The sequence below is a fragment of the Neovison vison genome, chromosome 5 (assembly GCF_020171115.1).
Source record: "Neovison vison isolate M4711 chromosome 5, ASM_NN_V1, whole genome shotgun sequence".
NCBI lineage: Eukaryota > Metazoa > Chordata > Mammalia > Carnivora > Mustelidae > Neogale > Neogale vison.
Genome location: NC_058095.1, coordinates 140,052,164 through 140,064,364, shown reverse-complemented (window position 1 = coordinate 140,064,364; position 12,201 = coordinate 140,052,164). Strand labels below are relative to the sequence as shown.

The 12,201-nt window shown below is 34.4% G+C and overlaps 1 non-coding gene across 1 annotated transcript; it reads left to right on the top strand.

Annotated features, from left to right (window-relative positions):
• Nucleotides 1-11,823: 11,823 nt before the first annotated feature.
• LOC122908084 lies at nucleotides 11,824-11,931 on the top strand. Its single transcript, XR_006384875.1, has one exon. It is a non-coding gene; the product is annotated as a U6 spliceosomal RNA (small nuclear RNA).
• Nucleotides 11,932-12,201: the final 270 nt, after the last annotated feature.

The following is a 12,201-nucleotide window of genomic DNA, read 5'->3' as shown; positions in this document are numbered from 1 at the left end:
TCGGTTCTAGAGAAGTGAAGATTTCCCCAGTTTGTTGATGCGTGTTCTTTTATATACATAAACATACCAATGCATGTACCAATGCATACGTAAGTAAATACATAGAAAAAGGACAATTTAAATAGTCCATTGTCTTTTTGAAAACATGTTGTATTATCTGATAATCATGCTTAAGTTTTACATTCAAAATAATACAAGTTACAAGGTATTGCTTATGCCAATATTAACTTTGGTGTTGCCCACATAGCTGCTACCTGGCACCAAATACAGTTTCCCCACCTCTCAGTGTAATACCAGATGTAATACCAGAAATCATAAAACTGCTAGAAGAAAACATCGGGGAAAACTTCTTGACGTTGATCTCGGAAATGATTTTTTGGCTTTGACATCGAAAGCACAGGCAACAAAAGCAAAAATAAACAAGTAGGACTACATCAAACTTTTTTTTAGATTTTTAGCTATTGCACAGCAAGTAAACAATAAAAAAATGAAAAGACAACCTATAGAACAGGAAAAAAATATTTACAAACCATACAAAAAATATTTACAAACCATACATATAGTAAGAGGTTAGTATCCAAAATATGTAAGGAATGAATACAACTGTAGCAAATCATAACCTCATGAAAAATAGGCAGTGGACCTATATAGATGTTTTAAAAAAAATAAAAAAGCATACAGATAGCCAACAGGTATATGAAAAGGTACTCAAAATCACTAACCATCAGGAAAATGCAAATGAAACTCACAATGAGATTTCACCTCACACCTGTTGGGATAGCTATTATTAAAAATAGAAGAGATGTCAAATGCTGACAAGAATGTGCATAAAAGTAAATCCTTGTGCACTATTGGCTGGAGTGTAAATTGGTGCAGCCAATATGGAAAGCAGTATGCCGTTCTTTAAGAAATTAAAAACAAAACTTCTGTATAATATATATGCAACTTCTGCATATATATCCAAAGGAAATGAAATGAGTTTCTTTTCCAAGAGGCACCTGTACTCCCATGGTCATTGTAGCATTATTCCCAATACCCAATACCCAAAATACAAAAACAACAAAAATACTTGTCCACAGATGAATGGAAAAGATGTGATATACATACACAATGGAATATTATCCAGCCATAAGAAATTGTCATCTGTGACAATGTGGATGAACCTGGAGAATGTTTTGCTATATGAAATAAGTCAATCATAAAAGGTATGATACCACTTATATGTGGAATCTAAAAGAGTCAAACTCATAGAACCAGAGAATAGAATGTTAGTTACCAGGGCTTGGGGATGGGAGAAATGGGAGAATGTTGGTAAAAGAGTACAAATTTTCAGTTATAGATGAATTTTCTGGGGATCTAACATGCAGCATGATGAATGTGGTTACTTGAAATTTGCTAAGGGAATAAATCTTAAGTGTTCTCATCACACATGGCAACTATGTGAGGTAATGGATGTGTTTATTAGCTCAATTGTGATAATCATTTCACTATATATATCTCTCTATATAGATAGGTACACACACACATATATATACACATATGACTTGATTTTATATATATATATAAAATCATCAAGTCATCAAGTTGTACCATTTAAATATGTACAATTTTTATTTGTCCATTATACCCCAAAACTGGCAGGAAAAAAAAAGTGCATAAGGATACGAGAGGAGTGGTTGCTAGCAAAAGAATCTGGTAAGATCTGTCATATTTATTAACTTCACAGTAGGTGGAATGCTATAAAATCAAAATGTAAAGCTCAAACTACCTTAGGTTATTGTTATTATATGAATGCATTTTGGTGATTGTTTTGTTTTCAGGATTGTAGAAGCACATTCATGTTTGTTTATAGGAGGGCTGCAATGTTATCTAAGATTTGACTCTCAGGTTTTTTTTTAAGTTTTTATTTAAATTCCGGTTAGCATGCAGTGTGATGTTAGTTTCAGGTGTAAAAAATAGTGATTCGACACTGCCATATAATGCCCAGTGCTCATCACAATAAGTGCATTCCTGATCCCCATCACCTATTTAACCCATCCCCCCACCGACCTCCTTCCTGGTAACATGAGTTTTGTTTTCTATAGTTAAGAGCCTGTTTTCTGGTGTGCTTCTCTCATTTCCCACCCTCTCCCCTGCCCATGCTTGTTTGTTTTGTTCTTTAAATTCCACGTATGAGTAAGATTTCACTTCCAAAATTAAAACACCTTTGAGCAATGTGAAGAACCTTGGAGACTTGAAGTTGTATTCCATTTCCATGACATCCTTTCCTGCCTTAATGGGAAGAGCTGCACCAGGTGCTTGTAACTACTGATGCTACAGACTAATGGTTGATGGGTATTCCTTCCCACTGTAAGCTGACATCATGATCAAACATCTAACAGATGGTGCCTGGAGACTATAATACCCGATACAGAAGTACATGACTTTCTGGAAGAGATTATGAATCCAAAATTAGTTCATTTCTCTGGATCCATCCCTTACTTTAAATTTCTTTGCATATGAGGTGAGATATTTTCTTATTTTCTTAAGCCAGTTGATTTTTGTGTGTGTGTGTGTGTGTGTGTGTGTGTGTGTGTTTGCGTGTGCACATACACATATGTGACTTGTGTGGCAGCACAAGTCAAACTAAAGGATACACCTTCAAAAGTTTTGCTTCTTAGATAAAAAGTTATCATTTCTAAAGTATATAAGTGTTGTGCTCTAATTAGCTCCAAGTAATATCTTAGCAATAATACAAATAAGATCTAAGTATTCTCTAGGCATTAACTTGTATTTCCTTTTAGAAATACTCGACTTGATAGAGAAAAACTAAAATCCAAATCTAGTATGTCTGACCGTGGATCCAAACCTGTTAGACACAATGTGATGTACTTCAAATCATAGAACTTACATGACTTTTCCCAGGGGACATATTTTTTTTCACATTTTTTATCTTTTAATGGGACATCTTTTTTCCATTAAAATATCACCTGTGGGGGCGCCTGGGTGGCTCAGTGGGTTAAAGCCTCTGTCTTCAGCTCAGGTCATGATCTCAGGGTCCTTGGATCAAGCCCCATATCGGGCTCTCTGCTCAGCAGGGAGTGTGCTTCCCCCACCCCCCGCCTGCCCCTCTGCCTACTTGTGATCTCTGTCTGTCAAATAAATAAATCTTTAAAAAAAAAGATCACCTGTAACAAAGCACATACAGTTTCACAAGGAAGACTTTTCTGTTGATGGGTAGTATCAGTTCTGAAAAGGGAGGAACAATTCTTCCTTATACTGAATTCAAATTCAGTTCTTGACTTATTTATTCTAGTTCCATAACCATGAGAGACACAGGACAAGTGCACCTTTAATTCACATAACCTCAACAATTAGAAAACATTGGGCAGGTCCTCCTGAATCTTTTCTTTTCTTAGTTTATACCACTAAATGGTGAATTTTTATGCACTTGTCTATACTTGTGTGCAAAGAAGCAGGAAACTTAGAGATCCACGGTTTCAGAAAATCCACATTCTCCTTTATTGCCAGAAATTATATATTCTTGGTTATAAACCAAGATTGGTTATAAACCAATTCTTGGTTATAAACCAATTCTTGCTTATAAACCATATATATATGGTTTATATTATCTCTGAAAAGTAACCTGGTTTGGATTGTAAATTTTAAGATCACCCCTTTTTTTACTAACCTTTAGAAATAATCTCTTTAATCTGTCTTAATACTGATGACAATTTTAAGAGTTAATGGGGCACATATGTAAAGGTTATTGGGAGCTTTTTAATTTGTACTAATATATATGCTACTTCTGCATAAGTAAGTAATGGATTATCTACACTTTGGAACCTAAATTTTATTATAATTTGGGGAATCTCTTTAAGAATAAAATAACACATAATTATAAGATTAGGTATGAAAATGACTTAATTTAGAAGGGGCCTTGATAAGTGGGAGGTACTATAGCTTAAGATGCATTCAGTTCATTAAATCTAGCTTTGAACTTAAAGTGCTGCTCTCTGAATCAACAATAAAAACCTACAAACACACACACAAAAAAAAACCCAACAATCTATAAACTCACCAATGGAAATTTGGTATTTGCTTCTATTTAAGTTTCTTAAGGTAGAATTGCTAACATGGCCAGATAGACTAGAATATCCATAGGTGATTTTTTTCTGAACATGTAACATAAGCAAAAAAATCATAGCTGTCTGAAATGTGTTGGCTGAAATGAAGAAATAAGAGAAGTATTTATTCGGAATTTTAGTAAGTATGTCTAATTTAAATGAAGTGCACACAAATTTTTTCTTAATTGCTAAAAATAGATAAATTTAAATTAACAATATTATATATTCCTTTTAATAATTTATGACAGTAGGAACCATTTTAGTCTCTTCAGCTTTTTAAGAGCAAGATTATAGGAGCGCCTGGGTGGCTCAGTGGGTTAAGCCTCTGCCTTCGGCTCAGGTCATGGTCCTGGGGTCCTGGGATCGAGTCCCACATCGGGCTCTCTGCTGGGCAGGGAGCCTGCTTCCCCCTCTCTCTCTGCCTGCCTCTCTGCCTACTTGTGATCTCTGTCTGTTAAATAAAAAAAAAAATAAAAATAAAAATAAAAAAAGAGCAAGATTATAAGGAAAAAAATCTTCAGTTATTTCTGTAGAAAGGAGGAAAGTGGGAGGGTGAGAGAGCACTTTAATGAACTGGCATTCAAAAAATCTCACACAGTTGACTATCTGGTTTATTAAGTTCCCAGGGCCTGTTTTGTTACATTTGAAACAGAGAAGCTAAGGGCTACATATTTGTTATATGGAATTGAGTGTATGTGAGATAACTGGAAAAATCTCTGTGTACGAAAAGAAGGTGTTAATTTTCACCTTCTCTAGTTAATACAGATGGGTAGTTCAGAATAGACCACGGAACTCAAAGTGATTTGCAATCATCTGAGCTAACCTGTGGACAATGCAAATCAATATTGGGGCCTCATCAGCTTGGTAGAATACCTTTAAAGGTGACTTGTAAGGGGAATTGTCAAAATTCCCTCAACTGGAGCGAGAAATGATGAATGTTCATGATAACTGTGTAAGGGGAGCCCATTCAGTAACCTATTTAGTATAAAACTCACTTTTTCCTTTGTGCTTCAAACTAATAAGGTTTTAAATACCCCTTTCAGCTCCTCTAATCGGAGAATTCAGGACACATTTTGCCACAGTTGAGGGATCTTTAACAATTCCCTCAGTCACTTACCTTTAAAGGTTACGAGGCAGTTGCATTATAAATTCAAGTTTTTAAAGGTTTCTACAATTCCCATTATTTATCTCATCAAAGGATCATTTATTTAAAGAAATGAAATCACACAACCCTTCTTCCTGCACTGTGGTTAGTGCTTTTGGTATTTTGAAAGATTTTTTTTGAACAGATGGGATATTTTGCTTAGGGAAAACTTACATTTGCTAGCTTTTTTTAAAACATATTTTCAAGATTGTCAAAACATTACAAAATCATTAGGAGACTCCCATGTTAGAGTCTTGTCAGACATTTCATTATAAACTTACATTAGGATTCCAGCTATTTTAAATCACCAACAGCTTCAGCCAAGCACAATCTGTTAGTGAAGTTGAAATTTGTTTGGGGAATGTTGTAAATGAATTGCTATGGTTGTAGTTCAAGAGTGTCAAAATGAGTTTGCTGATAGAGCTCTGTGAAATTAGACTGGAACCATAAATCAAGGAGAGCTACTAATTCTCTGAGATTCAGTGGCATATTGGGAATAATGTAGTTTGTGATCAATTCTTTCTTATCATAAGGTATTCCAACAAAGTAAAGTAAGAGGAGGCTAAGTATAACCAGATTTGTCATCAAATATGTAAGTGTATTTTAGCTTTTAATTATTTATGTGTATATGATGTTAAGAAAATATATACATCTTGCTTTCCAATCGAGGACATTCAGTTTTTACTTCATGTCAATAAACTATGCAAAAGAATGCAAATAAGTGCTGTCCGATACAGATAAATTTGGTATTTTATCACCGTGCTTAAGCTAAGTTATACAACTATTTTAAAAAAGAATACTACATTTTAGTGGTTTTATAACAATGAAAGTTTAATTCCTGTTGCTAAGTGTGCTTTTTATTCAGCATAAGCTCCATGTTCTCTTCACTCCAGAACTTAAATGCTAAAGAAGCAACTATCATCTAGGACCCTTGGCATTTTGAAGTCAAAGGGAAAGTAGCAACAGGAAACTCTATGATACCTTTTCAAATTTACCTCTCATTGGACAAAGCACATTGGACAAAGCAAGTCCCATAACAAGCTTGAAATCAGTGTGTGGAGAAGACCGTTTTCCTTTTGAAAGTTTTGATGTGTGTGTTTGGGGCAGGGGAGGGCAATAAATATTTTGAAAAAAACAGTGCAAACTACTACAAAATATAGGAAGATATAAATTTACTGGGGAAATAATAATTTCTGGATATTAATTCATAGATTAAGACTAGGAGAAGTTTCCTTTCTCCTACTGGGTTAGCTTTTCATTTAGTTTTCATTTATGTTTTCAGTTTGAGTTAGGATCTCAAGCCAAGATCCTAGGATTAATGAAACATTCATATACCCTCAGATCTCTATAATTGCATTACAATTATGTAAAACTTTTCAGACTAATGAATTATTCTGGACTAAAGAAAATCCAGCTTTATAGTAATTTTTATAAAAGACATTTCAATAGTAAGAAAAGTAGTAGGAAAGCATTTGAGTTTCAAGGTGGATTGATGTTCTAATTCAAATCTCAAATTCTTACAAAGGGACATAAAATATATCCACTTAAGACACAACATTTGTACTATATAGAAATGTCAATGACCAGTTCATAAATTCATTTCTAGGTCATAAAAATAAAGCTGGTTTTGACTTATAAATAAATTCAAATCATGTAGGCATTTAGAGTTTATGGAGTCTATCTACCTATGCTAAAATAAAATAAAAACAGCATGGTTAAGAGAGATTTCTGATCTAATAGAATTGTATTTTAATTAATTTTAATCTCCGAGATGCTTAAGGTATGTCTTAGCTTCTCTTTCAGTTGTGTTATTTGTAAATTGGAAATAATAAGGCTTTTTCAAGATTATCTTGTGAGGTACATGCTCAGTTTAAAGCAAAACAAAACAAAATTACCTCATTTTCTTTTCTTCTTCAGTGTACCCTATCAGGAAAAGGAAATTTTTAGAAAATGAGAATTATCTTGTGGGGGAGTATATTCCTGTAGAGATCCATATGTAGTCTGCTTTGCAGAGAAACATATCCCAGGGATAGTAATTTGAATACATGAATGAATTCGTAGATGACACCTTTCAAGAAAGATACAAAGTAAGGAGCATATTTCCTACTTTCTCCCATGAGGTAAATACTGTTCAACATTAGTGTGAAATGAAGAACAAGTAATAATATCTGACCAGGTATGATAGCTGGACAAATGCATATCTAGTTTTCCTCAAGTTAAGTAAAGGAGTTAAATTTATTATTTCTATGCTGTGTATTTTTCAAAACCACACATGATGTTCAAAATTGCAATTCAAAGTCAAATGCCATTGTATTAGCTACATATCTACCTACTTGCATTGGTACATGGACTATGCAGTGCCTTATATTAAGAGCTGGAATTCTAAGGGTTTGTTTACCTTTCGTTGTACAAATTTAGAAAGATTTAGAAAGATGGTATATTGCAACTCTCTATAGTTCATGAATTAGTATTATTGTCTACTCTTAATCCCTTAATCCCTTAAGGATATTTTAAATTGGGCCTTTTAAGAAATTATGAGTACTTATGCAGTTTGATATTTCTGGATTGAAACACAATGAGAAAAACTACAAATGACAGAATTTTTATGAATTAACATATGGGAGTCATTGTTTTACAGAAAGGACATAAAAATTATATTCATTTAACTTTGCAACTGTAAGAATCCAGTTATGCAGTTTTTGCCCCTCAGAATGAACACATTTTAAGTCTTCAAAACCTCTCAACCCATGTAAAGAATTGAAAAAAAAATCCAATGAAGCATTGAAATCCATTAATGTTTCTTTCTAAGAGCTAATTTAAAGAGGCCACTTATCATATTGTTAGTTCCCATCAGTGACTAATTTTACATTATTAGTCATTTTGCAGTAAAAGGAGTGAGTGCAAAGACCTAACAATGGTTGTATAATTGGGAATGAAGTTCAAATCTAAAACTCAGTGCAGCTCCTTCCAAGCCTCAATAAGTGATTTAATTTTATTTGAAGTATAAGCAGGTATCTAACATAAAGTTCAGTGACTCTTATCCCCCTACATGCTTTCACTGTTAATTAGATTGTCAAAGGTAAACACAAGTTCACTAATGGCATATTTTCTCTAAATTATGAGAATTGAATATTTTTAAATTGGAAAAGCTTAATAAAGATAAATAGCAATACCTTTGCCTTTCTGTGTGCTTCATTAATGTGTGTTGGGTATATTTGTGTTTTAACAATTGCTGTGGTAATTACTCTGTTTAGTGAACAGTAAATCTTGTGTAAAGAAACAGAAGGATATTAAGCTCTGTCATTGCTCTTACTCAATAGAGGCAAAATTCCTTCTGAGAATGAATATACACATACATAAGGCAATATTTCTTTCTCTTGATTTTCTTCAAACTGGCAACAGAAAATTTAATAAATTTGGTATTTAATTCTGCAATAAAAATTCAGAGTTAAGCCGTGAAAAATTTAATTATTTTCTTTAAGAAACAAAATTAATTGGATTTTACCCTTAATCTTCTAATAGCAAAACATTTGAGACATTCTTACATATTTCATAAAACATTTCATGAAGGCAAAGGGCAAATATCTGAGATAGAATGGAAAGAATGAGAAAATAGATGAAAAATAATGTTTAAGAGGTGTTTTGACACTTCATTTTTATGATAATAATGTGTCTTCATATCTTTTACTTAACTTTGTAATTCTAATTTATACCAGTATTCGCCCATCTGCGGCTTCTAAAGGACAAAGTCATCTGTTATTAGAATTATCAGGATATTATTTAATTAAAGTTTTGTGATTAATACCAAGCAGAAAAAAAAAAAATTCCTGGCATTTTCCTAATTGTCCTATGAGAATGGCAAACACAATTATGTATCTATATTCATTCTTTTTTTTTTCCCAATTTATTTATTTTTAGAAAAACAGTATTCATTATTTTTTCTCCACACCCAGTGCTCCATGCAAGCCGTGCCCTCTATAATACCCACCACCTGGTACCCTAACCTCCCACCCCCCCGCCACTTCAAACCCCTCAGACTGTTTTTCAGAGTCCATAGTCTCTCATGGTTCACCTCCCCTTCCAATTTACCCAAATTCCCTACTCCTCTCTAACGCCCCTTGTCCTCCATGCTATTGGTTATGCTCCACAAATGAGTGAAACCATATGATAATTGACTCTCTCTGCTTGACTGATTTCACTCAGCATAATCTCTTCCAGTCCCGTCCATGTTGCTACAAAAGTTGGATATTCGTCCTTTCTGATGGAGGCATAATACTCCATAGTGTATATGGACCACATCTTCCTTATCCATTCATCCGTTGAAGGGCATCTTGGTTCTTTCCATTGTTTGGCGACTGTGGCCATTGCTGCTATAAACATTGGGGTACAGATGGCTCTTCTTTTCACGACATCTGTATCTTTGGGGTAAATACCCAGGAGTGCAATTGCAGGGTCGTAGGGAAGCTCTATTTTTAATTTCTTGAGGAATCTCCACACTGTTCTCCAAAGAGGCTGCACCAACTTGCATTCCCACCAACAGTGTAAGAGGGTTCCCCTTTCTCCACATCCTCTCCAACACATGTTGTTTCCTGTTTTGTTAATTTTGGCCATTCTAACTGGTGTAAGGTGATATCTCAATGTGGTTTTAATTTGAATCTCCCTGAGGGCTAATGATGATGAGCATTTTTTCATGTGTCTGATAGCCATTTGTATTTCTTGATTGGAGAAGTGTCTGTTCATATCTTCTGCCCATTTTTTGATGTGTTTGTTTCGTGTGGGTTGAGTATGAGGAGTTCATTATAGATCCCGGATATCAACCTTTTGTCTGTACTGTCATTTGCAAATATCTTCTCCCATTCCGTGGGTTGCCTCTTTGTTTTTTTGACTGTTTCCTTTGCTGTGCAGAAGCTTTTGATTTTGATGAAGTCCCAGAAGTTTATTTTCGCTTTTGTTTCCTTTGCCTTTGGAGATGTATCTTGAAAGAAGTTGCTGTGGCTGATATCAAAGAGATTACTGCCTATGTTCTCCTCTAAGATTCTGATAGATTCCTGTCTCACGTTGAGGTCTTTTATCCATTTTGAGTTGATCTTTGTGTACGGTGTAAGAGAATGGTCGAGTTTCATTCTTCTACATATAGCTGTCCAGTTTTCCCAGCACCATTTATTGAAGAGACTGTCTTTTTTCCACTGTATATTTTTTCCTGTTTTGTCGAAGATTAATTGACCATAGAGTTGAGGGTCCGTATCTGGGCTCTCTACTCTGTTCCACTGGTCTATGTGTCTGTTTTTATGCCAGTACCATGCTGTCTTGGTGATCACAGCTTTGTAATAAAGCTTGAAATCAGGTAAGGTGATGCCGCCAGCTTTATTATGCTATATTCATTCTTAATTTGCTTCCTTTCTTAAAATTAGAAACTGTAGGATAAAAATGTCATTTATCTCTCAAATATAAAATCAACATGTCATGAGAAGTCATATTTTGATTATTTAAAAAAAAGTGTAGCTATTTTCTATTATTAAAATTTCATTTAGTTTGAACCTATGAGTATATATTGGAAAATTCAGCCAAAGAAATTAAAAACAGTATCATATGCAGATGCTTCATTGAAGAATAATTTAATGTCCTTCATTTTCTTTTAACTCATGCTCTAACATTTACATATCAAAGTAAAACTGGATTCTATTTAGAAGTTCACTTGAAAAAGATTTTAAATACGTAATTTAAATTTTTCCAAGTCATGCCAGCCTGTGAGTATTTTCGAGTAGTAGTTACAGCACAAATTTTATTGTCTCTCGTCTCATTTACTGTTACAGGAAATCAGCCCCATGCTGAGTCATCTATTTATGTTAATCTCCAGTCAATGTTACATGTGTGCTAAAACCCTCCAGATCTGGCAATAATCACACTTTGCTGTAGCCATTTTCTCCTCCCCTTTATGAATGTATTATTGATGAATTCCAATACAGATGCTACATAAATGCACTTTGCTTCCATCAGAGATTCTGATGCTTATGGTGAAAATGGAATCAATGCAGAAGGTATAATCATTGATGAAAGACTCTACAGGACTAAAAGAAGTAGAAAGGGGTGCCTGCATGGCTCATTGTGTTAAAGCCTCTGCCTTTGGCTCAGGTCATGTATGATCCAAGGGTGGTGGGATTGAGCCCCTGCATCAGGCTGTCTGCTCAGCAGGGAGCCTGCTTCCCTGCCTCTCTGCCTACTTGTGATCTCTGTCTGTCAAATAAATAAATACAATCTTAAAAAAAAAAAAAAAAAAGAATTAGGAAGATCACCCTCTCATTTTCTCTTTTTTTGCACATTATTGACTTCGAATCTGAGCATCTCCAATTGCATCCTCAGTGTTTCTCCTTAGAGAAGTAAATTCAGCAGCAGCCTAGTCGGGCTCCACCAATCATTCATCTGATGAGCCTTCCTTCTTCTTTTCTCTACTTTTGGCAACACAGAATACTCTTCTCCTCTGATCTCTCATCTGTTCATCAAACAAAGCCAACTATAAGTGAATTGTTAAACTCCGCTCACCCAAACAGCATAATTGTATAAAACAAAGAGCACGTGCTTGCCACAGCAGCCCATATACTACAATGGGAACAACACAGATAAGATAAACATGGCTCCTTGCGTAAGTATAACATACAAATTTGTGAAGCATTCCATATTAAATTTTTTTAAGAAGTTGAAAAATAAAACACTGATTTAATTTTGAAGAAGAAAAATCCATCTGTGACTTCAGGTTTCAGCTACAGTATGAAAAGAACTTGGATATTAGCACTCCTGAGCTTACACCAAGAAAAGAAGTTAAATTGAAATTTGGTGATTTTCTTAGACTCATTGGAAATTTGTGATAACCATGGCACATGAACACTCCAAATTCTAGAGAGACTGCAAGTATAGAGAATCCCATCAGAGATAGGCTTACCTAGAGTAAAAGGT